Below are 27,596 nucleotides of genomic sequence, written 5' to 3' on the forward strand. Positions count from 1 at the left end.
CGTCCACAGCAGCCTCTTCAATAGATTCAGAGCTGGGTTTAATATTCCCACTAGGTTGGAAAGGCCTGTGGAGAGATCATTTACATTGATAGTGGTGTTGTATATTTTCTTATGTTGGGTTTGCTTCCTGGTTGACTTGAGTTGTTGTGTAGGTGTGGTTGAATGTGGTCAAATGATCAGACCAGGGTACTGTTTGGTAGTGCAGCCAGGAGTTCCAGTGGTGAGTGAAGTATCTTTTTGAATAAAGATTTAGGTCTAGGACAGGGGTGTCAAACTCAAATCACATAAGGGGCTGAAATCTAAAACACAAGCTTAGTCGCGGGCCGGATTTTTTATTAAAATACCCCCTTTGCTGATGCACAGTGTGGGCCTAGTGCCGGCGGCTGCTCTGACGCTTAAAAGACTTCTGTGAGCGTCTGATCAATCACCGCCGCCGCCAAAACCCACACTGTGCGCCAGCAAAGGAGGGGGTTAGTCTTAGTAGAAGTATAGGGATAAAACCTCTCCAACCCCATGCTGGCTACAAAATAAATAAAAAAGACTTTTCCTCTCTTTTAGATCCTAGTTCATGCTTGCTGTTTAACACCAGCTCTGGCAGGATACACATTTCAAATCTTACATATTGTAATCACAAAATAGAAAATAAGATTATTTTTTCTACCTTTTGTTGTCTGGTCAATTTGCTTTTAGTCCCAGTTTCTCTTTCTGATTTTGTCTATCTTCTAATTCTCTTTGCAGTGTCTGCTGTCCATGTTTTTTTCTCTTCTCTCTTGCTCCAGTCCCTGTCTCCAACATATTGATTATTCCCTTTCAACTTTTTTCCTTTTTTCTTTTTTGCCTCTGTCCACTCAAATCTCTCCCTCTTTCTCATCCTTCTAGTTTCAAGTTTATTAGTTTTTAATATACCGACCATCAACAAATATCTGGCCGGTTAACAATAAAATTTAAAAGGGTAAGAAAGATAAAATAATAGACATTTAAAAATAAATAGAGTGAACCTTTTTAAATTTTCAGCTACCTATCAGTTTTCCATCTCCAAATCCAACTTCTCTCCCTTTCTCTCCCTGCCCTCCATCCAATCTCTCCCCCTGTCTCCCTCCCCCCAGGTCCACCATTTCTCCCTTTCTCTTCCCAACGGTTCTCCCTTCAAGTATCTTTTTCCGTCTTCCTCCACACTACCCCAGGTCTAACCTCTCTCCCTTCATCTCGCTCTCTTCACAGCCCAGCATGCCTTTCCCTCGAGCGCCACAGCCCGGTGTCTTTCCCTCCAGCACTGGTCTGATGTCACCGCCAAGCCAAGGAGTCTGCCAGTTTCAGTGATTCGGCAGTGGTGTACATGGCTCCCCCTCCTGCTTTTCACCTGCCGTGTCCGTCTCCAATGTCACGCAACTTCCTGTTTCCGCCTGGGTGGACCGTGGCGGACTGAAGGCAGGAGGGAGAGCCACAGACAACACTGCTGAAGCCGGCAGACTTTCCAGTGTGACAGCGTCAGACCAGCATGGAAGGGAGGACATACTGGGCTATGAAAAGGAGCAGTTCAGGAGCATTGCCGGGGGCCACATAAAAAAGCCACGCGGGACGGATTCGGCCCACAGGTCTTGTGTTTGACCTGCAGAGTGAATCAGTATGAGGACCATTTGCTGGAAGCCTATGTCCGATATTGAAGTGATGAAGTCTGCCAGGGATCCAGTCTCGCGTGGGTAGCTTGTGAAGTTAGTCTCCAACTATGATGACCAATTTGCTAAGGACTGATAGCAGGTCATCTAAGATGGCCTTTGGAGAGTGTGATGCTCTGTATATCAAGGCGAAAGTCATGTCTCTGTTGTGACCCACTGAGAAGGTGAGGCTCCCTCCCTAGCAGCATTCAAATCCAAGCTAAAAGCCCACTTTTTTAAAATCTGTTTTCAACTCCTAACTCCCACTCGCAGCTGTCAGATACCTAGACCCACTGTATCATTTCCTCTACCATAATCTCCCCAACCCCGAAATGTCCTGTCTAAATTATATTGTAAGCTCTTCTGAGTAGGGACCGTCCATTGAATATTAAAATATACAGCGCTGCATATGCCTTTCAGCGCTTTAGAAATAATTAGTAGTAGTAGTAGTGTGATAGCGTCGTATCAGTCTCGGGTTGAGGCTGGACTTAATGATGCCAGCTACACCTCCACCACTGGGTCTGTGCGTGAGCATGCTATTGCTTGGTATACTGGTGGGCAAAGCATACCCAAGGTAGCTCCATCATTGTCTTTAAACCAGGTTTTGGTAATTAGGAAGATGCCCCAGTTATTGTCTGTGAGGAGTTAATTTAGCATAATGTCTTTGTTTGTGGACCTTGCTTTTGCCAGTACAATCTTGAGATTATTGGCTGTGTGTGAGGGGGAGTGATGAGGATAGGCCTAAGGTGATGGGGTCTGTGTTCTGGGGATTTGCTGCGGGGAAGGTAACTCAGGTCACCATATCTACCCTGGGCTGTGATGGAGGAATACATGCTGGCAAGGAGAGTAATTGGCATGCAGTAGGAAAGCAGAGATTTTGGCATTGGTATTATGAAGGCAGTGTAATTATGAATGATTCTGGTGGCTAGGCTTGTGTTACAGATCTTTGGTCTTTATCTCTGCTGTAATAGTCATAAGGCTATGACTGGTGATAACTGTACAATAGATTGTCCCCTTCTAGCTTACTTCAAAGTTAATTTGTTTATTTGTGTAAAGTCAGGTTTGAGTTTGTGCTGTTTATTTCAGTGGTAGATGGGTGGAGAGAGAGAATAAATGGAATCAGTGCTGTGGTTTGAGTTATTAGTTTTAGAGTACGGTATTATGCAGTCTTTGTTGTAGGTTTAGTTATTTTCAGGTGTGTACAGTGGTTAGGATGGTGAGGAAGTAGTTTGATAAGGATTGGTAGTGGAAGCTTTAATTGGTGTTAATTTGTAGTTGTAATGTGTAATGTAAGCATAGGAGTGGTGGGGGGGCATAGGCCTCAGGTCTCTGAGTATGATGTAGCTGTGGAAACCATCTCTAAAGGAGTCCTAGGTAGGTAGAGAAAAAACATTTTTTTTCCAAAGCGGGTATTCCTGAGATAGATGGAGTAGAGTTAGTGGCTGAATGCAGGCTGCAGGCTGATCTGCTTCTGACCAAGCCATAATGCAATCTGCGTCAAAAAAATTTTAGAGTGTTTGTCTCAAAAAAGAAGGTACATAGAGAGAGAGAGAGAGAAGGGTTGTTTTTTTTCAAAGCAAGTTAACTTTTATTTCAGTGTATTTCCCCTAATAGCACTGTAATTCTCTCCAATACCCTATAACATGAACTCTGGTGTGAAAAGGTAACTTAAATTGTTTTCCTGTACTTTGCAGCTTCATATCTCTTCCTATTGTCCTGTTTCCTGATTCCATAATTTAAAGAGATCCTTGCTAAAGCCTCATGCACCTAGCACTAGTCTTCACTTGTAACATGCAGCACAGCTAGCTATGTTGTATATCCACAGTTATGCCTGCAAAATGCACAAAACCTCTTTACAATGTATTATGTAAACAAAGAAGGGGGTACAGGGTCTCACCCACTCTGCCGGAAACTATACAAGTCTGGAATAGAGCAATTCCACGAAACATCTTTCTCAAGGCTGTGTATCTAGCAGGCAAACAAAATGCTTTGGCAGACAACCTGAGCAGATTCCTTTAACCTCTTGAGTGGTCACTCAATTCAACAGTATTACATCAAATCTTCACAATCTGGGGAAATCCACACCTAGATCTGTTTGCATCCCTAGATAATCACAAACTTCCTTGTTTCTGTTCCAGACTATATTCACCTCATCGTCTGGAGACAGATGCTTTTATCCTGGATTGGACAAACAAATGTATGCATTTCTTCCAAAGACCCTGTTCATGGCTGCAACAGGATTCAGCCACCATGACCCTCATAGCTCCAAGATGGCCGAGACAATCCTGGTTCCCCCTTCTCCTTCAACTCAAATCCATTCTGCTAAAATTTTTTCCAACTTTGCTTACTCAGAATAAAGGGTTCCATCTCCATCCCAAGCTATGTTCTCTAGTTTTCTCCCAATGGATAAGATGAATTCACTCTGCTCCAGTATCAGCCATAATAGCTGCTTCCAGAAAGCTGTCCACACAATACTGTTTCCATTTCAAGTGGACTCATTTTATTCTTTGGTGTCACCAATAAGCATTACCTCCAGATGCATGTCCTCTGTCATCAGTTCTGGATTATCTTTTACATCTCTCCAACTCTTGTCTAAAGACAACTTCAGTAAGAGTGTATCTCGTTGCTATTGGTGCTTTTCATATACCTCTGAATGACCTCTGGCTACACACCCATTAGTTTCCAGGTTCATGAAAAGTCTACTTCATTCCAAACCGCCAATCAAACCTCCAGTTGCTTGGGACCTCAATGTTGTTCTCTCCACTCTGATGAAGCCTTCATTTGAAGCACTTGTGTCTTCATCTTGCAAGCACCTCACTTGGAAAGTAGTTTTCTTAGTCTGGATCACTTTTACACGCCGAGTTAGTGAACTACAAGCACTTATCTCGGATCCACCCTAGCCAACATTCTATCATGATAGAGTTGTTCTTTGCATTCATTCCAAATTCCTACCAAAAGCAGTCTCAGAATTTCAACCAATCTACAGTTCTACCTGTCTTTTTTCCAAAACCACATTCTCATCTCTTCTATAAGTAGCCAGTGTAATTCACGTAAATAAAGTGTAATCTTATTACTTTTTTCAATCTGAAAATTAATCTAATGGCTGTATTCTGTAGCATTTGGATTTTTTTAAATTATAAATTTAGGGCAATCCTATAAATGTGACATTGCAATAGTCTAGTTGACAAAACTAAAGATTATACTAATAGGCAGAATTGATAATTATCTAAGTACTTTCTAATCCTTCTAAGTTTCCAGAAAAGACCAAAAGACTTTTTATTAACAAGTTGACGTGAGGAAATAGTGAAAGGTTGTGATCAAAATGAACTCCTAATATTCTTTTTTTTTAATTGTTTATTTAAAGTAAAGTGCAACAGAGAGATACAACCAGAAAAACAACCAGCCAGAACTGCACACAAGTTTTACAATTAGTGCAAACATCTCACCCCCCACCCCTGACATCACAGAATCGAAAAGAAGGTCCAGTGGGAAAATACAGGTTTAGCATAGCCAATACAGAGAAACAGAACAAAAAAAAAATGACGAAAGGATTAAGAGGATGTCCCCAAACAGGAGTCACCCTTTTCCAATTCCAAGTATCGTTCCCAAACATGGAGAAATTATTGCCACTTATGAGACATGAGGGCAGAAAACGGGTACTGGTGGCAAACCTCACCCAACTTATCCCTCATTTGCTGCAGAAAGGGCATGATCAGCTGCCTCCAGTAGTGGGATGACACCAGTCTAGCAGCTACAAAAGCCAGGGAAAGCAGTTTGTCTTGGTCATCATTAAGCCCCTCAACCGCATCCCCAAAAGAGCCACTACCGCCCTACGAGGCAGTGGAAGAAAAACCAGGGTACCAATATATTGGAAAACTTGTTTGCAATAGGTATCCAAAAAAGAACATTCCCACCACATATCAAACAGAGTACCCCTCTGGCCACAGCCTCGCCAACAGTCAGCACTCCTGCTACGGGAGCAATTCCTAATATTCTTATTACTTTAGCCAGTGGGTAATCCATCTTATTTATGGTTAATACTTTAGTTTCACAATTTATATTAGGATGATTTAATAAACATAATTTAGTTTTATCCTTATTCAATTTAAGTTGATGATTCAACATCCAATTTGGTATCAACTTCATTCAATAATTTAGTTTTAATTTAATATGATCTAACAAGCAGGAAAAAGGAATGAGAACAATATCTGCATATATAAATGACGTGAATTTGGTTTTTCCTGAAAAAATGCCAGAGAATGCAGGAAGATATTAAACAGAGTAGGTGAAAGTGAGGAACACCTTAAGGAAGAGACCATTTTTTGGATATCATTTTGGACATTTTTACTTTATAACTTATTGAACCAATTTAGAATATTTCCAGATAAGCCAAGATCGTCTAATATACTTTTGGAACCTAGGACAATACCAGGTCTATTTTCCAGAAATATCAAAGATATTTCCAGAAATATCAAAGAAGAGACAAGTTAATTTAATCATTAATTTTTAATGGATATAACTAATGGGCAGACTGGATGAACTGTTCAGGTCTTATGTTAATAATATGACATGATCAACTAGGTCAAAGGTGCTCGAAAGATTAAATTTCAGTATTAATACTTTATATCCTTTTGAAATGTTGCTTCTTACAATATCCATTAGAGATCCCAGAATAGTTTCTGTACTATGACCCTTGTGGAATCCAGATTGATTAGGATGGAGTATTTTGAATTTTTCAATGTAAGAATTTAATTGAGTATTTACTAGTTCTTCCATTTTTTATTTATTTATTTATTTATTTATTTTTTTACAAAAAATGGAATTGATGCTACTAGTCTGTAATTGGATGCTTGACTTATATAAAATTTGTCTCAGATATTTGGGAAAGGAATCTTTCTGAAGCATTTCATTTTAAATGATAAAGGTGCACATCTTCCCTCATAAGAATATCCTTACTGGGTCAGACCAATGGTCCATCAAGCCCAGTAGCCTGTCTCACGGTGGCCAATCTAGGTCCCTAGTACCTGACCAATACTCAAGGAGTAGCAATATTCCATGCTACCAATCCAAGGCAAGCAATGGCTTCCCCTATGTCTTTCTCAATAACAGACTATGGACCTTTCCTCCAGGAAATTGTCCAAACCTTTCTTAAAACCAGCTACGCTATCCACTCTTACTACAACCTCTAGCAATGCGTTCCAGAGCTTAACTATTCTGAGTGAAAAAAAAAATTCCTCCTTTTGGATTTAAAAGTATTTATCCCAGGACAAGCAGGCAGCATATTCTCTACATGTGGGTGACGTCACCGATGGAGCCCCTAGCGGACGTTTTCGCAAGCAGACTTGCTCGAAGACCTTCAGGCTTGAGATTGGCCCGCGCGTGCCCCTCCCGCCCTGCCTAGGGCATGCGTCTCCTCGGCGTGTCTTCAGTTCAATGTTTTTTGCAGAGCCAGAAGCACTGCTCCCTTACTTTGCGTGTTCTCTTTGTCCCTCTTGCACCGCGGCTTATTTGAGTCGCTGTGCTCGCATCTTTTAATTTCTTTATTTTCATTTTTTTCCATTCGTATATTTTTGACCAGGTTCCCGGTCTTCCTCTGGCTGCCTGGCCTCGAGGGGCCACAGCTTATGTCCCAGCCTCGTTCCGGCTTTAAAAACTTCACTAAGTGTAATCGGGTTATCTCCATCACCGATCCTCGTTGGGTGCGGAGCACTGTGCTGAGTCGTGTCCCCGTTGTGCGACCTTGCAACCGCGGGCTCTTTGTCGGAGGGTGGCCAAGATTCTCCAACTCTTTGGCCCCATGGATCCTGCGGGACAGGCCTCGAGCTCGGCCTCGGCATCCTCGGTCTCGAAGTCCCCATCGGCCTCGAAGGCTCCGGCCTCAGCCCCTCCTGCTACTCTGGCTTCGGGTAAGTCTCCTCTTTCCTCCTCAGGTAAGCCAGCAAAGAAGCCTACCTCGGAGTCTCATGTTAGCGCTGCTTCGTCAGTGTCTTCGAGACATCAATCTAAGCGTGCCTCCTCACATAGGGAATACTCTTCTTCGAAGTCGCCCCTGAAGGAGCGCAATGCTGCACCTCCGATTCAATTACCTTTGGTCTCGGTGCCTATGTTCGAGGACATGTTTAAGGCTATTATTACCACGCAGTTTTCCTCGGTGGTCAGCCAACTTGTCCCGACTTCGACGCCTTTGACCTCGACCCAGCCGCGGTCTGACCAGCCTGACTGAGCGTCCCCTCGTCTCTCGAGGCCTCAACTGTAAGACTCATCGGAATCCCTCGAGCGGGTCTTCCTCTCCGGAGTCACCAGTGACTTTTCGAGGGTCCAAGTTGGGGGCTGTTTTTTCTCCCGCTTCTGTGGCGAGGCTCGCCTCTTCCAAACGGCCCTGGTCTTCCCCACCTCGTCGGGGCAGGTCTCCGACCTTGAAACCGTCCAGACACACTCTTGTCCTCGAATTGGACTCTAGTGTTTGTTCCCCTTCGAGGCGCTTGCCAGCTTCTAAAGGGACTGCTTCGAAGCCAGTTGGGGATTTTTCCTATACACCGTCTTCTCCGAGGCTTCTCAGCGCTTTCCTAGGATCCCGGGGTCTTCCCCGGTCCATCTGGCGTAGGGCCGTTCTTCAACGCCCCCTCCTCGCCTTAGTCGAACCTCTTCGGTCTCCTGTTCACGGGACTCTGAGGCTCCGGCCTACTATTCCAGGGAAGTTTCTCCCTCTTTCTCGGCTGCACCCCGATCTCGGTTGGAGTCCCCCTCCGGGGGATGATTCTTCTTCTCGGACCTCCTCCTTTTCTCGTTTCATCTCTGACATGGGCAGAGCTCTGAACTTGGATGTTCAGTCCAACTCACGCTTTACCCAGGAATACCTGGCGTAATTGGGAGTTGACCATAAGCCTTGTGAGGCACTTCGCCTTCCGATGCATCAGGTTCTCCGGCAGACATTTTTCCGGAACCTGGAGACCCTTATGCTGTCACAGCTATTCCCTCCAAGTTGGAGTCCCGTTACCGGACTATCCCGGTTAAAGGGTTTGAAGGTGCTCAACTTTCACACCAATCCTTGGTGGTTGAGTCTTCCTTGAAGAAGTCTAACCCCCTCGAAGGTCTACGCTGCCGTCCTCCCGGGCAGGGAGGGCCGTACGATGGACAGATTTAGTCGCCGCCTTTATCAGAATTCGATGATGTTGAACCGTGTTCTTAACTATAGTTTCCTCTTCACGTCCTACCTCCGGTTCTGTGTTGATGCCCTCCGCTCATTCCGGGAGGTCATGCCAGAGCCTCGGAGTCAGGAGTTTCGTCTCCTTGTGGAGACCCTCTCCCAGCTCCACCTGTATATGTTCCAGGCCTCTTACGATGCCTTTGAATTGTCCTCGAGAGTTACAGCCTTTGCGATCGCCATGCATTGCCTCGCTTGGCTCCGACTTGTGGATATGGATCCAAATCTACAAGATCGTCTTGCCAATCTCCCGTGTGTGGGTCATAAGCTCTTCGATGATTCCATCAAGGCGGCCACGAAGCGCCTCTTGGACCATGAGCGGTCCTTTGCGTCTCTGGTGAAACTTAAACCTAAATCCCCTCCGGTTCGCCAATATAAAATTCCTCTCCAGAGGTATCCACAAAAATCCACTCCTGCTTCCTCTAGGCCTCCTTCGAAACGGCCACTGCAACAGCAGCAATGTCAACCTAAGACTCAGCCGCCGGCCCCGGCAAAGACCGGACCGTCCTTTTGACAATTCCAGTCCGAGCCTTTGGGCTCCCTTCCTACTGGGGGCTTCCCCCCTCCCCATCAGGGGTCGTCTCCATCATTTCTATGCCCAGTGGGAGAGTCTTACCACCGACAGTTGGGTACTGTCTATCATCCGAGAGGGGTATTCCCTCCACTTCAGTCGCATTCCCCCGGATCTGCCTCCAAGAGAGTTTCCTTCTGCTCAGTCTCAGCTTCCCCTACTCATGCAGGAAGCTCGGGCCCTTCTTCGCCTTCGGGCGGTCAAGGAAGTTCCCACAGAACAGTGGAACTCCGGATTTATTCCTGGTACTTTCTGGTACCCAAGAAGATGGGGGATCTGCGTCTGATTCTGGACCTCCATGCTCTGAACAAGTTCCTGGTCTGGGAACGATTCCGAATGCTCACTCTTCCCACGCTGTATCCCCTCTTGGACGGGGGGACTGGCTGTGCTCTCTGGACCTCAAGGAGGCGTACACGCACATTCCGATACACCCGGCCTCTCGCCGGTATTTGAGATTCCGGGTGGGGGATCTCCATCTTCAGTATCGTGTTCTTCCCTTCGGCCTGGCGGCCTCTCTGAGGGTTTTCACGAAATGTCTGGTTGTGGTGGCTGTGGCCCTGCGCCTCTGCAGCCTGCAGGTGTTTCCCTACCTCGACGACTGGTTGATAAAAAGTGTCCTCTCGCGACGAAGTCCTGTAAGCGACGGAACAGACCATCTTGCTCCTTCAGAGTCTCGGCTTCGAGGTGAACTTTCCCAAGTCTCCTCTGTCCGTCCCAGATTCTTGAGTTCATCGGAGCGGTCCTGGACACAGTTTGTCTCCGCTCCTTCTTGCCTCGGCCTCGTCAGGAGGCCCTTATCCATTTGTGCCGATTGGTGACCCATCTGCAATCGGCACCGGCTCGGCTCAATCACAAGTTGCCCCGCTTCTGATCCAGGGTTTACACTCCGCTCAGGATCGAAGCGGATGCCTTCTTTCTGGATTGGACGAACGAGTTCCTGTATGCGTTCCCTCCATTTCCTACGATTCTGAAGACTCTTATCAAGCTCAAGTCTTCGAGTGCCACCATGATTCTTATAGCTCCTCAGTGGCCCCGACAACCTTGGTTCTCCCTTCTGTTGCAACTCTGTTCCAGGGAGCCTCTTCCTCTGCCTGTTTTTCCTTCTCTGCTTACGCAGTCAGGGTTCTCTGCTTCATCCCAACCTCCAGTCTCTGCACTTAACAGCTTGGTACCTCGTGACTTAATGCCCTCGTTCCAGTTCTCCCAGCCTATGCTGGATGTCCTGGAGGCGTCTCGGAAGGAGTCCACTCGCCAATGTTACCATCAGAAGTGGACCCGTTTTTCTTCCTGGTGTGCTGCTCAGCAGCTGGAGCCGCTGTCCGCCTCCTTGTCAGCTGTCCTGGATTATCTGTTATACTTGTCTGGCGCTGGGCTCAAGTCCACCTTAGTGCCATTGCTGCTTTTCATCAGCCGATTGACGGTGGTTTCCCGCTTCATGAAAGGTCTTTTCCACGTTCATCCGCCCCTCAAACCTCCTCCGGTGGTTTGGGATCTTAATGTGGCCCTTGCTCAATTGATGAAACCCCCGTTCGAGCCGCTAGCAAGGGCTCACTTGAAGTATCTTACTTGGAAAGTTATTGCTCTCACTTCTGCCCGTCGGGTCAGTGAGCTTCAAGCCTTGGTAGCGGATCCACCTTTCACTGTCTTCCATCACGATAAGGTGGTTCTCCGTACCCATCCTAAGTTCTTGCCTAAGATTGTTTCTGATTTTCAAATCAACTAATCTATTGTTCTTCATGTGTTTTTTCCAAAGCCCCATTCTCACCCTGGAGAAGTGGCTCTACATTCTCTTGATTGTAAGCGTGCGCTGGCCTTCTACTTGAAGCGCACCGCTCCTCACCGTATTGCTCCACCGTACTGTTCATCTCTTTCGATCCCAATCGTTTGGGTCGCTCTGTTTCTAAGCGGACCATTTCTAACTGGTTGACCGCTTGTATCTCTTTCTGTTACGCTCAGGCTGGTCTCTCCCTTCTGGGTCAAGTCACGGCCACAAGGTCAGGACGATGGCGGCGTCTGTTGCTTTCCTCCGCTCCACTCCCATCGAGGAGATCTGTAAAGCTGCCACTTGGTCCTTGTTTCACACGTTCACCTCGCATTATTGTCTGGATGCTTTTTCCAGTCGTGATGGCCGCTTTGGCCAATCTGTTTTGCAGCATCTGTTCTCCTAAATTGCCAACTTTCCCTCCATCCCATCCTAGTTAGCTTGGCGGTCAGCCACATGTAGAGAATATGTTGCCTGCTTGTCCTGGGATAAAGCACAGTTACTTACCGTAACAGGTGTTATCCAGGGATAGCAGGCAGATATTCTCGCTACCCACCCACCTCCCCGTGGTTGGCTTCTTTGCTTGCTATCTGAACTGAGGAGACGCTGAGGAGACGCATGACCTAGGCAGGGTGGGAGGGGCATGCGCGGGCCAATCGCAAGCCTGAAGGTCTTCGAGCAAGTCTGCTTGCGAAAATGTCCGCTAGGGGACTCCGTCGGTGACGTCACCCACATGTAGAGAATATCTGCCTGCTGTCCCTGGATAACACCTGTTAACGGTAAGTAACTGCAAACGCTCTACTAGATAGTGAGACATACAAATAGTTACGAGCTCTATATAAATTTTGTGCTTGTTGCACATGTTTTTGCATCTGTTTTTATGACAGCTGTTTCAATGTTATGTTTATTGCTAATGTTTGTTATAGAACAGAATTATACTGTCAGGAATTTCTCCCTGTTTCCTTCTTTTCTGAACTGTCTTTATTTACAGTGCTGCTTGATTGCTTTTGTATGAACTGAGGAGGCAAGAGCAGCTCCCTGGGAAGGAGGTGGAATTGAAAACATGATTTGAGTTTTCTGCAAGCAGCTTGTAGGTTCAGATACAGAACCCTACAGTTCAGAACCACTAGACAAACCTGCAAAAAAGATTATTGAGGTAAAGACCTAATCTTTCTATCAGCTAATAAAGCATTTGGTTGAGAAATTCTCCAAATTGCTGAAAAGTTCCATTATGCTATGTAGTAGTCATGACTTCGAGAGGAGTGTGTGAATGGGAAATTTCCTTACTGTCCTTTCCTGTTCTATTAACTTGTATAGCAGTCAGGACCATCAGTAAATGTTTAGGGCATATTGTCAGCCTTTTAAGGGCCTGTTGGTCTATGTTCCTTTTTATCCTGCTAGACCAGTCCAGACTGATGAGCTATGTCCCCTACCAGCAGATGGAAGCAGAGGAGCTGAACTGTTCAAGTGATTTGACTGATTTGAAGAGGTGCAGTTTGGAACTAATCAGTATTTCTCTTCCTCCAGCAAATAGCAAAGGTGCCAGTACTTTGTTGGGGAGGCATAAGGAAGCTGGCACATTATCATTACTGCCAATTTCTATTGACTTTTGTGATAGTTTCACCAAGAGGAGACTCTGGGAACATTCTGGAGCCCAGAAGAGAAGGATAATTCTCCAATAGTGTATCTCTTCAGATGAGTTAGTCTTGCTTATATACCAGTTGGCCTCAGCTTTACACATCCTGGCATCAGTCTTTCAGGAGATTTCAGACAGCAATTCCATCTTAGGGCTTCGGAGGTCAGCTAGAACCTTTCCATAAGGCCTTTGCAGAAATGGGAGGCCCCGGACTTTGTTTACAGGGATGGGGTAAGAAGTGTTGGGCGGGTTTTATCCTCCTCGGAAAGATGTGGACAGCCTTCTGCCTGATGATGGCAATAACAAAGAAAACTAATTCCTTTTGATGGAGGCTTGGCCCTGCAGAAACCCCATGAAGGTGGAGCTTTACCTCAAGCAGGCTTTCATTGCCTTTGTCGCTTGGGGGCAGGCTGAAGTCTGGAGGCAGGAGAGGAGGGGGGGATATTTTGAGGTCTATATTCTACTGGGTCCAGTAGTTGCAAAGTTCATCTGAAATGACTTGCCTGGAATCATACATAGCTTCTATGGCAGATGGTCCTGTATGACTGTTCTGATGGCGCAGTCAGATATTCTATGTTTTTGCTAGGAGCTGAGCACTTTTGACCTCTGTTTTGAATAGTAGTGCCATTTAGCCTTTATCTGCCATCATGTTTCTATGAATTTGGTCCTCAGTGCATTGTATAATCTTCTATTTGAGCCATTGAAGGATGTCTTTTCGAAGGACCTCTTTTCGAAGGACCTCTTATTGGGGGAGGGGGGAAATAAAATGTTGGCACCATTTGTTCAATCAATCCCGTCTTAGAGTTGCAGGTCCTATTTATCCTTCTTTGAAGATTGTTTTCCATTTGCACGGTTTCATCATTCTACCTAAAGTGGTTTTGCCATTTTCATATGACTCAAGTGATTTCTCTGCTAACTTTTTCAAAGGAATTGAATATGAAGTCAGTGCAGATGCCCCATATTCTTAATATGCACAGAGTTCTATGCTATTTGAAGGTGACCTAGTCCTTCTGTAAGATTCTGTTTGTTTTGTTTAATACACTGTGCAAAGGAGAAAAACAACTTCAGTCTTCCTTAGTGCATTGGATTGAAGTGACGACTGAAGCAGCATTTATTCTCAACCAGATCTCGGGCAACCTTATGGCGCAAAGGCCCAAGCAGTTGCATCAGAGTACAGCAGTGTTGTTGTTTCATTTCTTTTTTGAAGTGCTAAAAAATTAATGTTTGGGTCAAGGTTTGCTTTTGGTAGAGCGGTCTTGGAAGGAGCCTTTTCTTTTATCCTGAGGAATATTGCTTTTTTACATTCTATAGGTCTGGACTAGTCTAGCAAATTACAAAAGCATGTGAAATTTCCATTCCTTGTCATGAGCAGCAGATAAATCCAGATAAGTGAGTTGTGTCCATCTACCAGCAAATAGAGATAGAAAGCATCAAATTTTATACATAAGTATACTCACTGGTCATTCAGTATTCTCTATCTCGGCAGGCAAGTCTCTCTTATTTCCTGCTCCTGGTTTTATCTGCTGGGTAAAGTTGCCTGCAAGCAGTAGCTGGGTCTAGCTCAGGGGTGGGCAACTCCAGTCCTCAAAGGCTGGAATCCAGCTGGGTTTTCAAGATTTCTCCAATGAATATGCACAAGGTCTATTTACATGCATTGCTTTCAATGCATATTCATTGGGGAAATCCTGAAAATCCGATTGGATTCCAGCCCTCAAGGACATAATAGAAAAGGAGTGAACTCTGGGTTTTGGCGGGAAGAAACTCAGTGTCCACCGAACAGAGAGGCCTTCTTGCTGCACGATTCCTGGCATTAAGGCCTTAGTGAGGCTATCTTTCTGAGTCCTGATTCCAATTTTTCTTTCTCGATGGTAGGGCCTAGGGCTGGAGGAAATTTTTGTCGGCATTGACAACCTCGCTTTATTTGGGGACTACATCTTCCCACTGGCTTCTTGGCATTCAAGCTCCAGGCCCAGAATTAAAAAAAAAAAAGAGCGAGAGAGAGAAAAGAGACTACTGATGTATGCAATTTATGGACATGCTGGAGAGCCTTTCGGCAGCATAATAAGGCATTGCAGCATTATTGGGCATGGTTCCTGTGATCTCATGCTTATATGAAGCTGCGTTCTTCCATGGTAGAGTGTAATATGATCTGGGGAACTTGTTTTCATTTGGGACCTGCCAGCAATTATGGCTCTTTTCCGCTTTCCAGATATTAGGATATGGCCATGGTACTTTCATGCTTCCACAGAATCTGTGTGCTCATGCACATTACTATGGTCATATAACTTCTGGTCTGCTTCACTCTGAGAAGGCAAATTTAACAGGTTGTTGTACCGAGACCCCATGGCAAGCTTCTGTATTATAGAAACATAGAAGATGACGGCAGAAAAGGGCTACAGCCCATCAAGTCTGCCCACTCTGCTTACACACCCCCTGTCTATGCCCTAATGACCCAATTTTCTTATCTTGACCCTCGTAGGGATCCCACATGGGTATCCCATTTATTCTTAAAGTCTGGCACGCTGTCTGCCTCGATCACCTGCACTGGAAGCTTGTTCCAATGATCAACCACTCTCTCTGTGAAGAAATACTTTCTGGTGTCGCCATGAAATTTTCCGCCCCTGAGTTTGAGCGGGTGCCCTCTTGTGGCCAAGGGTCCCTTGAGAAAGAAAATATCATCTTCCACTTCGACACGTCCCGTGAGGTACTTAAATGTTTCGATCATGTCTCCCCTCTTCCTACGTTCCTCAAGAGTGTAGAGCTGCAATTTGTTCAGTCTCTCTTCGTACGAGAGACCCTTGAGCCCTGAGATCATCCTGGTGGCCGTCCGTTGAACCGATTCAATTCTGCGCACATCTTTACTGTAATGCGGCCTCCAGAATTGCACACAGTACTCCAGATGAGGTCTCACCATGGCCCTGTACAACGGCATTATGACTTCAGGCTTTCGGCTGACGAAACTTCTATTGATACAACCCAATATCTACCTTGCCTTAGATGAAGCCTTCTCCACTTGATTGGCAGTTTTCATGTCTGCACTGATGATTACTCCTAAATCTCGTTCTGCTGAAGTCCTAGTTAAAGTTTCTCCGTTCAAGAAGTACGTCCTGCATGGATTTCCGCTTCCGAGGTGCATGACCTTACATTTCTTAGCATTGAAGCCTAGTTGCCAGGTTGAGGACCAACTTTCCAATGTAAGCAGGTCCTGCGCCATATAATTCTGTAAACTGCATTCACTTACTATATTACATAGTTTGGCGTCATCGGCAAATAGTGTTATTTTACCTTGAAGCCCTTGAGTCAGATCCCCTATGAATATGTTGAAAAGGAGTGGACCCAGGACCGAGCCCTGCGGCACTCCACTGGTCACCTCCGATGTTTTAGAGAGGGTACCATTAACCACCACCCTCTGAAGTCTGCCACTCATCCAATCATTGACCCATGCAGTTAGTGTCTCTCCTAACCCCATCGATTCCATCTTGCTTAGCAGCCTGCGGTGTGGGACACTGTCAAAAGCTTTACTGAAGTCCAGGTACACGACGTCCAAAGACTCTCCCAAGTCCAACTTTCTTGTTACCCAGTCAAAGAAGCTGATGAGATTGGATTGGCAGGACCTACCCTTGGTGAATCCATGCTGACTGGGATCCCGAAGATTCCCTTCATTCAAGATCGTGTCCAATTTGCTTTTAATTAGTGTTTCCATGAGTTTGCACACTATTGATGTGAGACTCACCGGTCTATAATTCGCAGCCTCTGCCCTGCAACCCTTTTTATGCAGAGGAACGACATTAGCTAATTTCCAGTCCAGGGGAACTTTCCCCTTACTTAGGGAGAGATTGAATAGCTCAGCCAACGGTTGGGTACTTCTTTCCCAAGTCTCCCAGAAAGGCATTCGGGATTCCTGCTAATCTAATCTAATCTAAACCTTAAGTTTATATACTGCATCATCTCCATGAGTATGGAGCTCGACACGGTTTACAAGAACTTAAAATAATAGGTAGAGAAGAAGAAAAAGGATTACATGAACTTATGTGAAGAAGGGGGGAGAAAAAAAGGGGGGGAAGGATAGAGTTACAATTTGCTGAAAAGCCAGGTTTTCAGTTGTTTGCGGAATAACTGAAGGGAGCTCAGGTTCCGCAACGGGAAGGTGAGATCGTTCCAAAGACCTGTGATTTTGAAGAGAAGGGATTTTCCCAGTTTGCCTGCATAGTGGATGCCGCTTAGGGAGGGGAAGGCTAGTTTATACCTTTGGGCAGTTCTGGAGGAGTCGGGACTGGAGGAGTTGAAAGACAGTGGGATAAGAGGAGGGAGGATGCAATGAATGATCTTAAAAGCCAGGCAGGAACATTTGAAATGGATTCTGGAGATTATTGGGAGCCAGTGAAGTTTGGCAAGGAGTGGGGAGGCATGGTCAGATTTGCGTTTTGAGAAGATCAGTTTGGCTGCAGTATTCTGGATTAGCTGGAGTCTTAGAAGACTTTTTTTTGATAGATTTAAGTAGATGACGTTGCAGTAATCTAGTTTGGAGAGGATGATGGATTGGACAAGGATGGCAAAGTGTTGAGTAGGATCTAGCTTTCCTCAGCATGTGGAGGCTGAAAAAGCATGATTTTGCCAAGGAGTTGAGGTGGTCATTGAGGGAGAGAGAGGAATCGATAATGATACCAAGGACCTTGCATGAGAATTTGAGCTGGAGTGTATCGCCTGTGGGTAGTGCGAAAAGGGTGGGCAGGTGTTCGAATTTTGGGCCGAGCCAGAGTAGTTTTGTTTTTGATTCGTTTAGTTTCATCTGTGCCGAGAGGGACCAGGCACGGAGTCTCATTATGCAAGCTGTAATGTTTTCGTGGAGGTTGGTGAGATTCTGGTCAGTCTCAAGGAGGACAAGGATGTCATCTGCATAAGTGTAGATTGTTTCCAGGGGGGATAGTTGAAAGAGTTTCAGGGAGGACATGTAGATGTTAAAGAGAATAGGGGAAAGGGGTGATCCATGAGGGACACTGCAAGATGGAGTCCAAGGAGAGGACATGGTGCCATTTGTGTTGACGGTGTAGGATCGGGAGCGTAAGAAGTTTGAGAACCACATTAGGACGGTGGAGTCGATTCCAGTCTCGGAAAGTTGGTAAAGTAGTATGTCGTGGTGGACGACATCAAAAGCAGCAGAAAGATCGAATTGTAATAGGACAGCGAATTTGTTACGTGAGTGTAGTTGTTGTACCTTTGAAATTAGGGAAACTAGGAGGGATTCAGTGCTAAAGCTGGGTCTGAAGCCATGTTGGTAGGGGTGAAGAATGAAGAATCTCTCGAGATAGGAAGAGAGCTGGGTAGCAACTATGGTTTCTAGAAGTTTGGTAAGTAGAGGAATATTTGCTATGGGATGGTAGTTTGATGGTAAGGAGGGGTCGAGATCGGCTTTTTTCAGAATGGTTGACAAGGCAATGTGGCCCATTTTTGTGGAGAACAAGCCTGATAGTAGAGCAGACCTTTTGGGGGAGAGTGTGGCGCAGTGATTAAAGCTACAGCCTCAGCATCCTGTTGCTTGTAGAAACTTAAAGTTTCTAGATGCCCGCACCGCGCATGCGCCGGTGCCTTCCTACCCGGAGATCCGGGCGTGTCTCCTCAGTTCTTTCTTTTCCGCGGAGCTGAGAAGTTCAACTTCTTCATGCGCTAGCTGAATTCAGTTAAATTTGCCTTCCTTGTCCGCGTTTTCGTTTTCTTTTAATTACAGTTAACAGTTCTTTTCTTTTTCAGTAAAAAAAAAAAAAAAAAAAAAAAGAAGATTATTTCCTCCGGCAGGTCGAACGGGCCGGCCACGTGGCTCAGGCCCACTGGCTTCGACCTAGCGGCGGAGATTTTCCGGCCTATGTCCCGGCCAATCACCGGGTTTAAAAAGTGCAGCAAGTGCCAACGCGCGATTTCACTCACGGACCCTCACTGGCGCTGTTTGCAGTGTTTGGGCCCTGACCACATCCCGAAATCGTGCGGGCCTTGCTCTACCCTTACGGCACGCTCATTCAAGCGGCGTTGCCTATTGTGGGAATCGATGTTCAAGATGGACGCAGCTAAGGATCCCTCAGCCTCCACTTCATCTGATACCTCCCCGGTTCGGGCGAAACCGGCATCGACCACTCCTGCATCGAGTGTGGTGAAACCGGCATCGCTCACCCCGACACCATCCACGAGCTCGACGTCGGTGCCTGCCCCGGTCTCCTCGGTTCAGGTACCTCTTCCTTCCACAGTGCCACCAATGGTCATCAAAGTGCCGAAAGCTACTAAGCAGAAGCACTCGGCCTCGAAGGAGCGCGATGTCCGTGCAGGAGGACCCCCTTTCGGTGCGGATCCCTCCTTATCGGCTTCGCTACGGTCCGTGCTGGAAGCTCAATTCGTTGAGCTCATGCAGACCATCGGACCCGGGCTCATCGCTGCCATACAGGGTGACCTCCCGGTACCGGTCCAAAGGGGCGGTCCGCCCCCTCCCCCTCCCCCACACCGTTCGACCTCGACAACCGACGAGGACGAACGGGGGAGGGCGGCGATGCCCACGCGGCAAGCCTCGCTTACCGATATGCCGCCATTAGAACCCATTACGCCTCCGCGCCAACATGGGACCAGACCTCCGATCGATACTCGAAGCCCTGGGCATAGTCAGGAAGAGTTCTTCCGTACTCCTTACCAGACTTGGGTAGCATCGCAAGAACCTGCATCGCAAACCCAGTTGCGATCCACTGCTTCCAGCCCTATCCACTTGGGGGCCTCGGGAGACCATGCGATGCACAGACGATCCCGATCCCCGTCCCGCCACCGAGACGGGCACCGATCGAGACACTCATCCTGGCACTCCTCACGCCATTCGGAGGTGTCACCGCAGAAAAAACTGCAACGTAGGGGATACTCCTCATCAGAGGTGTCCCCCCCGAGGGGCCCGGAGTACGAGGAGACACTGGTGCCCGATTCTCCTTGTCACTCCCCGATGTCCACGGACCTGGAGGCCTCCTCCTCCTCCAGCCCGTCCCACAGACCGACGCTGGCGGAACAATTGTCCTTCTCATCATTCCTCCGACAAATGGCGGAGGATCTGGATGTGACCCTTGACACGGGCTCCCGATACTCCAAAGAGTATCTGGACACCATGCATTTACCTAACCCTCCAACGGAGTCGCTTCGGCTCCCCTTGCATAAATTACTGGACCAGACCTTCATGCAGTGCTTCGAAACGCCGTATTCCATACCGGCGATCCCCAGCAAACTCGATGCTCGATACCGCATCGTGCACCATAAAGGGTTCGAGGGCCCTCAACTCTCCCACCAATCCCTACTGGTCGAGTCCTCCCTTAAACGCTCTCATCCCTCCCAGGTCTACGCCTCTGTACCGCCGGGCCGAGAGGGGAGAACGATGGACAAATTTGGTAGAAAATTCTACCAAAACTCCATGATGGCGTCACGGGTGCTAAACTACAACTTCTTTTTCTCTTCCTATCTGGAGTTCTTCTTGCCGGTGCTCCGCAAGTTCACTCCGTTCATAGACAACCAAGCTCGATTCGAGTTCGAGGAAGTGGTAGCCTCCCTCTCCCAATTACGCCTCCAGCTGATGCAATCCTCCTTCGATGCATTCGAACTCTCGGCACGCGCCGCCGCAAGCGCGGTAGCTATGCGTCGCCTGGCATGGCTCCGTACTATCGATATGGATCCCAACCTACAGGACAGACTCGCCAACGTACCATGTGCTGGAGCTGACCTGTTCGATGAGTCTATCGAAACTGTTACCAAGAAGCTGTCGGATCATGAAAAATCCTTTCAATCCATCCTGCGGCCCAAACCCAAACCTCAACAGTCTCGACCTTCCAGGCCACCCCTGATTTACCAGCGGCGTTACATGCCCAGACAAACGCCTGCTGCGAGACAGCCTGCGAAGAGACAACCTCCCCAGAAGTCTCAGCAAAAACCTCAGCCACCGGCTGTACCTAAGGCTCCCCAGCCCTTTTGACGCCCCCCCCGGGAGCATAACCTCGGCCTCTCCCATAGGGGGCCGCCTCCATCTTTTTTACCATCGATGGGAGGCCATAACCACGGACCTATGGGTCCTCACCATCATAAGAGAAGGATACTCTCTTCAACTCCACCGGGTCCCCCCGGACCATCCTCCAAGAGAGTATCCTTCAAGCTCGACGCAGACCGCCCTTCTTCTTCAGGAAGTCCAAACCTTACTTCAGCTTCGGGCTGTCGAGCCGGTCCCGTCAGACCAATTGAACCGAGGGTTTTACTCCCGGTACTTCCTCGTCCCGAAGAAAACGGGCGACCTGCGACCCATTTTAGACCTTCGAGCCCTCAACAAGTTCCTGGTCAAAGAGAAGTTTCGCATGTTGACTTTGGCTTCTCTATACCCCCTCCTCGAGCAGAACGACTGGTTATGCTCCCTGGATCTCAAGGAGGCCTACACTCACATCCCCATTCACCCGGCCTCCCGAAAGTTCCTCAGATTTCGGGTGGGAAATCTGCACCTACAGTATCGAGTGCTACCATTCGGCCTATCTTCGTCCCCCAGAGTCTTCACAAAGTGCCTGGTGGTAGTGGCCGCAGCACTCCGGGACAGGGGTCTACAGGTATTCCCATACCTCGACGACTGGCTCATCAAGGCCCCGTCAGCCCCAGAGGTCACTTCGGCGGCCTTGGCTACAACCTACTTCCTCCATAATTTGGGCTTCGAGATCAACTTCTCCAAGTCTCATCTACAACCCACCCAGTCCCTCCCCTTCATCGGAGCGGTCCTGGACACCACCCGACTCCGAGCATTCCTGCCTCGGCAACGCATGGAGTCTCTTCTTCATCTCAGCCAGTCGGTGTCTACTCGCCAAACCCTACCGGCGAGACAACTGATGGTGCTCCTGGGCCATATGGCCTCCACAGTACATGTGACACCCTTTGCCAGACTCCACCTCAGGATCCCCCAGTGGACCCTGGCATCACAGTGGAATCAAACGTCCGATCCACTATCCAAACGCATCTTAGTCACACCTGCTCTTCGGCAGTCTCTACTTTGGTGGATGACCTCTTCGAATCTATCCAGAGGTTTGCTGATGCACTCTCCCCCCCATCAGAAAGTTCTCACAACCGATTCGTCGAACTACGCATGGGGGGCCCACCTGGAGGGTCTCCGCACCCAAGGATTCTGGACCAGTGCGGAAAGACTACACCAAATCAATCTACTGGAACTCAGAGCCATCTTCAATGCGCTCCAAGCTTTCCAACACCTACTCCACGACATGGTAATCCTCATTCGCACAGACAATCAGGCCGCCATGTATTATATCAACAAGCAAGGAGGCACGGGCTCGGCCCTCCTTTGCCAGGAAGCTCTACGAGTCTGGGACTGGGCGGTGCGCCACAACACCCTACTCAGAGCAGTATACATCCAGGGGGAGAACAACGTCTTAGCAGACAAACTAAGCCGTCTGCTACAACCGCACGAATGGACTCTCCATTCCAGCCCCCTTCACCAAATCTTCACGCAATGGGGGACGCCTCAGATAGACCTCTTTGCGGCTCCCCACAACGCCAAACTGCCTCAGTTTTGCTCCAGGATCTACACTCCTCATCGCCTCGAGGCAGATGCTTTTCTACTGAACTGGGGGAAACGATTTCTATATGCGTTCCCACCATTCCCGCTGATCCAGAAGACTCTGGTCAAGCTGAAACTCGAAAGGGCCACCATGATTCTAATAGCTCCTCGGTGGCCCAGACAACCTTGGTTCTCCCTCCTACTTCAACTCAGCAGCAGGGAACCAGTACCACTTCCAGTGTTTCCTTCACTGCTTACTCAACATCAAGGATCACTACTTCATCCCAACCTGCAGTCTCTCCACCTGACAGCTTGGTTCCTCTCAACGTAACCCCTCACCAATTCTCACAAGAAGTGAGGGAGGTCTTGGAAGCTTCCAGGAAGCCCGCCACTCGACAATGCTACTCCCAAAAATGGACCAGATTCTCCTCATGGTGTGTTTCTAAGTCAACGGAACCTCAGCGAGCTTCCTTATCCTCCGTGCTGGACTATCTCCTACACCTATCTCAATCTGGGCTCAAGTCCACATCCATACGAGTCCACCTGAGCGCTATTGCGGCGTTCCACCAGCCCCTACAAGGGAAACCCCTCTCTGCCCATCCGGTGGTCGCCAGATTTATGAAAGGACTCTTCCATGTTAACCCTCCTCTCAAACCACCCCCAGTAGTTTGGGACCTCAATGTAGTCCTTTCCCACCTCATGAAGCCCCCGTTTGAACCACTCAACAGGGCCCCTCTGAAGTATCTCACCTGGAAAGTGCTTTTCCTTGTAGCCCTTACGTCCGCTCGCAGAGTCAGCGAACTCCAGGCATTGATGGCGGACCCACCATTCACAGTATTCCACCATGACAAGGTGGTCCTCCGCACTCACCCGAAATTCCTGCCTAAGGTGGTCTCCGAATTTCATCTCAACCAATCCATTGTACTTCCAGTATTCTTCCCTAAGCCTCATTCTCACCACGGAGAATCGGCCCTTCACACTCTAGACTGCAAACGTGCCTTGGCTTTCTACCTGGATCGCACCAAGCCACACAGAACCACTCCTCAACTTTTTGTCTCCTTCGACCCTAACAAGTTGGGAAGACCCGTATCAAAGCGCACCATCTCTAATTGGATGGCGGCTTGTATCTCTTCCTGCTATGCCCAGGCTGGATTATCACTTCCTTGTAAGGTCACAGCCCATAAGGTCAGAGCAATGGCAGCCTCAGTAGCATTCCTCAGATCAACACCAATCGAGGAAATTTGCAAGGCTGCCACCTGGTCCTCGGTTCACACATTCACCTCACATTATTGTCTGGATACCCTCTCCAGACGGGATGGACAGTTTGGCCAAACAGTATTGAAAAATTTATTCTCTTAAGTCGCCAACTCCCCCTCCATCCCACTGAGGTTAGCTTGGAGGTCACCCACTAGTGAGAATACCTGCCTGCTTGTCCTGAGATAAAGCAATGTTACTTACCGTAACAGTTGTTATCCAGGGACAGCAGGCAGCTATTCTCACGTCCCACCCACCTCCCCTGGGTTGGCTTCTCAGGCTAGCTACCTGAACTGAGGAGACACGCCCGGATCTCCGGGTAGGAAGGCACCGGCGCATGCGCGGTGCGGGCATCTAGAAACTTTTAAGTTTCTACAAGCAACACGTGCTTGTGAGACGTCCGTACCGGGGCTCTGTCTGATGACATCACCCACTAGTGAGAATAGCTGCCTGCTGTCCCTGGATAACAACTGTTACGGTAAGTAACATTGCTTTCTGGTTTTACCATTTTTCTTTCTCTGGAAAAGATTATGTTCTATGTTAATACCCTTCAAGTATTTGAACATCTGAATCATATCTCCCCTGTCTCTCCTTTCTTCTAGGGTATACATATTCAGGGCTTCCAGTCTCTCCTCATACGTCTTCTGGCCCAAGCCTCCTATCATTTTCGTCACCCTCTGGACCGCTTCAAGTCTTCTTACGTCCTTCGCCAGATACGGTCTCCAAAACTGAACACAATACTCCAAGTGGGGTACAGGGGTATCAACACCTTCTCCTGGCTATGCCTCTCTTTATTCAGCCCAGCATCCTTCTGGCAGCAGCCACTGCCTTGTCACACTGTTTTTTCACCTTTAGACCTTTGGACACTATCTCCCCATCCGTGTATATCAGCTTTTCACCTCCCAGCATATACGGGTTCCTTCCGATTATTAATCCCCAAATGCATTACTCTGCTTTTCTTTGCATTGAATTTTAGTTGCTTGATATTACACCATTCCTCTAACTTTTGCAGATCCTTTTTCATATTTTCCACTCCCTCTTCGGTGTCTATTCTGTTACAAATCTTGGTATCATCTGCAAAAAGGCAAACTTTTCCTTCAAACCCTTCAGCAATGTCACTCACAAACATATTGGAACAGGATCGGCCCCAGCACCGAACCCTGAGGAACTCCACTACTCACCTTTCCTTCTTCCGAGCGCCTTCCATTAACCACCACCCTGTGGCATCTGTCCGACAGCCAGTTTCTAATCCACTTTGGGTCCTAATTTCAGCCCTTCAAATTTGTTCAAGAGCCTCCTATGAGGAACCATATCAAAGGCTTTGCTGAAATCTAAGTAAATTGCATATGTCCTCGATCCAATTCTCTGGTCACCCAATCAAAAAATTCAGTCAGGTTCGTTTGGCTTTTGTAAAGTCATGTTGCCTCGGATCCTGTAACCCATTAGATTCTAGAAAGTTCACTATCCTTTCTTTCACTATCTTTTCTGTTTCATCATATCAGTATATGGCTTTTCCCTCTTGTAAGTATATCAGATACCTCAGAAGTTATCTCATGCACAGAGCAGTTGCAAAGCTATGAAATTTAAGAGCTTTAAACCATATAATACAATAAATGGAAATGCTGAGTACTGCTTCATCCAATTGTTTTAGGCCAAATCGACTGGGCTGCATTAGCTCAAGCATGGATTGCCCAAAGGGAAGCTACAAATCAAAACGTAGTAGAACCTCCAGCAGTTATACCAAATGGTCAAGACCTTGCCCCAGTTGAAACACCTCCAACCAGCCATGGGAATTATTTTTCCAACAATCGAAGTGAGGCTTACCAGCCTGTATTTTCCCGCTTCGTCCCTGTGACTACTTTTGTGAATAGGGACCAGTAAAATAGCATTTTTTTAAATTGATAACTTTTATTTTAAAAATTGTATAAAAACACATCACCTAACAAAAATATAAACGGTCTTTAAAGTTAGTATCATATAAGACAATGAAACAAACTTCAAACATGGCATTATGATAAACAAATAGGTATATGTGAATTTCTTCAGTATAGCCACAGCAACTAACAAAAATGGAGGAACTGGAGTAATCCTTCAAATAATAAATGCACTACAGGATATCCTCTAGCATTAAACGCTAAGCATAATTGCCATATTGAGTTTTACCTGAATCATACTTAAAGGAGGAAAAAAGGCCTCAGAAGCTACAAAGCGTGTGCCTCTTCTGTGGCTATGAAGGGACGAACCGTATAAACTAGCTCCTCTCCAAACTTCTATCACAGGCCCAAAAAACCTTTTAGCATACAGTATGTATCACGCAGCTTGTAGAACATAAAACTATAATGTTAAGAAAAATGCTTATCTGGGTAATGTTCCACAGATCATTCTTCAGTGAACCAGGAGATTCAATGTTCTTAGTCCAAAAGAACCTTGCCGTTGCTAGAAGTTCAATGCTTTCCACCAACATAAACCTTGCTGGTGCTGATGGTGACCATCATTTTACAATTATGTAATTGCTGCTTCAGGGCTCTGCAAGCTATAAAAGCACTTTGAGCTTTAAGGTAATTGAAAAAAACAAAGTCCATAAATAAAAAAGTACCCGAAAAGACAACTGCACTAAACATCGCCATGTCTAGATCAGGGCAGAAAAATGGCACCTCGGCATTTATCTTACAAACAGCTGCAGTCAGTCACGTTCTTACAGCACTGTGATTGGACAATCTAATCCTACCCAATGTTCATTGAAACATCTAGTCTGGAATCAAAATGCAATGTACCCATTCCAGACGCATCCAAGGAATATGACCCAAGTCACCCTCTCCTCCCCTATATATATCATTAATAATTCCTAGTCTCCTCCCCTCCAACCCCACAATCTTTACAAAGTTCTCACCCACATCTCAAACCTCCTCCAGACCCAATTGTGACCATGTCTCTTACTATGCTTAAAAACAGTCAGTCTGTACATATTCTGCCATTTATGCTTGTGGCTCTGCCCGGGGCAGGAACATAGGAAGATCGCTCATGCCCTGCTTCACTACTAGACCACCAGACTTTAAAAAGTAAGTTGTGAAGGGGTCTGGGAGACAGGGGTGGGTCTCTCGGCCCTAAGTAAGTTGTGGAGGCTTTAAAAAGAAAGTTGCAACAAGATCCAGGAGGGGGATAAAAACAGCGAATAATCGGTCACGAGTGCCGAACCTGTAAATATGGAGGGGGGAATGTACTTTCCTTCTATGTGTAGAGCACAGTGTCAATCTTGCAAGAAGAACACAAATTCCTCTCAGAATGTGGAGCACAGCTTCTTCCTGTAGGTGGAATCCAGAGTCACCTCTGTATGTTGTGCACATCTATATCACTGTTTGTGGACCTCGGCGTCATCACATGCTCAGCCTATGGTGCGCATCTTCATATCTGTGCGCAATCTGTGGCCTCATCTGTAGTTGAAGTGCGGTTTTGTCTCTGCCTTTGAAATACTGTATAGCTTCGTGGTTTTCTGGGAAGCACAGCTTTATCACTGTATGTGGAGTGCAGCTTCAGCCCAGTGTGTTGAGCATGACTCTTGTTTTAAGGGATCGGCATGGCTGTAGGAGCAGCAGTTTCATTCTTATCAGGGACCTCGACTCTTTTTGTGCTACTAGAGCATACCTCTGTCTATCTTTAATGTTGGGTGTAGCATTTTCCTGCTGAGCAGTCCTCTATTTCGGCTCTGCATCTGATGGAGGAGCATGTCTTCAGACCTGGTGTGGGGTCCAGCTCAGAATATGAAACACAACTCAGGTTCAAACTGCAGAGTGCAACTCAGCTTTGCATGGGAGCAGAGTTCCATTGCTGAGAGTAGCCCAAGCCTCCTCTGCATAACTTTCCTTGTTTGGAGGAGTTCTTTGGTTTGGTACACATAATTCTGTAAACACTTGCTTTGACATTCGTATATTGACACGTTCCATGCTGCACTATTCAATATACT

At 47.0% G+C, this 27,596-nt stretch overlaps 1 protein-coding gene and 1 long non-coding RNA gene across 2 annotated transcripts in view; both read left to right on the forward strand.

Moving 5' to 3' along the window:
• Window positions 1-27,596, forward strand: part of PNISR (PNN interacting serine and arginine rich protein) — a 163,034-nt gene that overhangs the window by 68,703 nt on the left and 66,735 nt on the right. The gene's annotated exons all lie outside the window — the stretch shown is intronic.
• Window positions 9,084-25,426, forward strand: LOC117356969. The gene is made up of 3 exons (XR_004538749.1): window positions 9,084-9,095; window positions 11,872-11,874; window positions 25,287-25,426. It is a non-coding gene; the product is annotated as an uncharacterized LOC117356969 (long non-coding RNA).

The sequence above is a fragment of the Geotrypetes seraphini genome, chromosome 3, assembly GCF_902459505.1.
Source record: "Geotrypetes seraphini chromosome 3, aGeoSer1.1, whole genome shotgun sequence".
In the NCBI taxonomy this organism is placed as follows: Eukaryota; Metazoa; Chordata; class Amphibia; order Gymnophiona; family Dermophiidae; genus Geotrypetes; species Geotrypetes seraphini.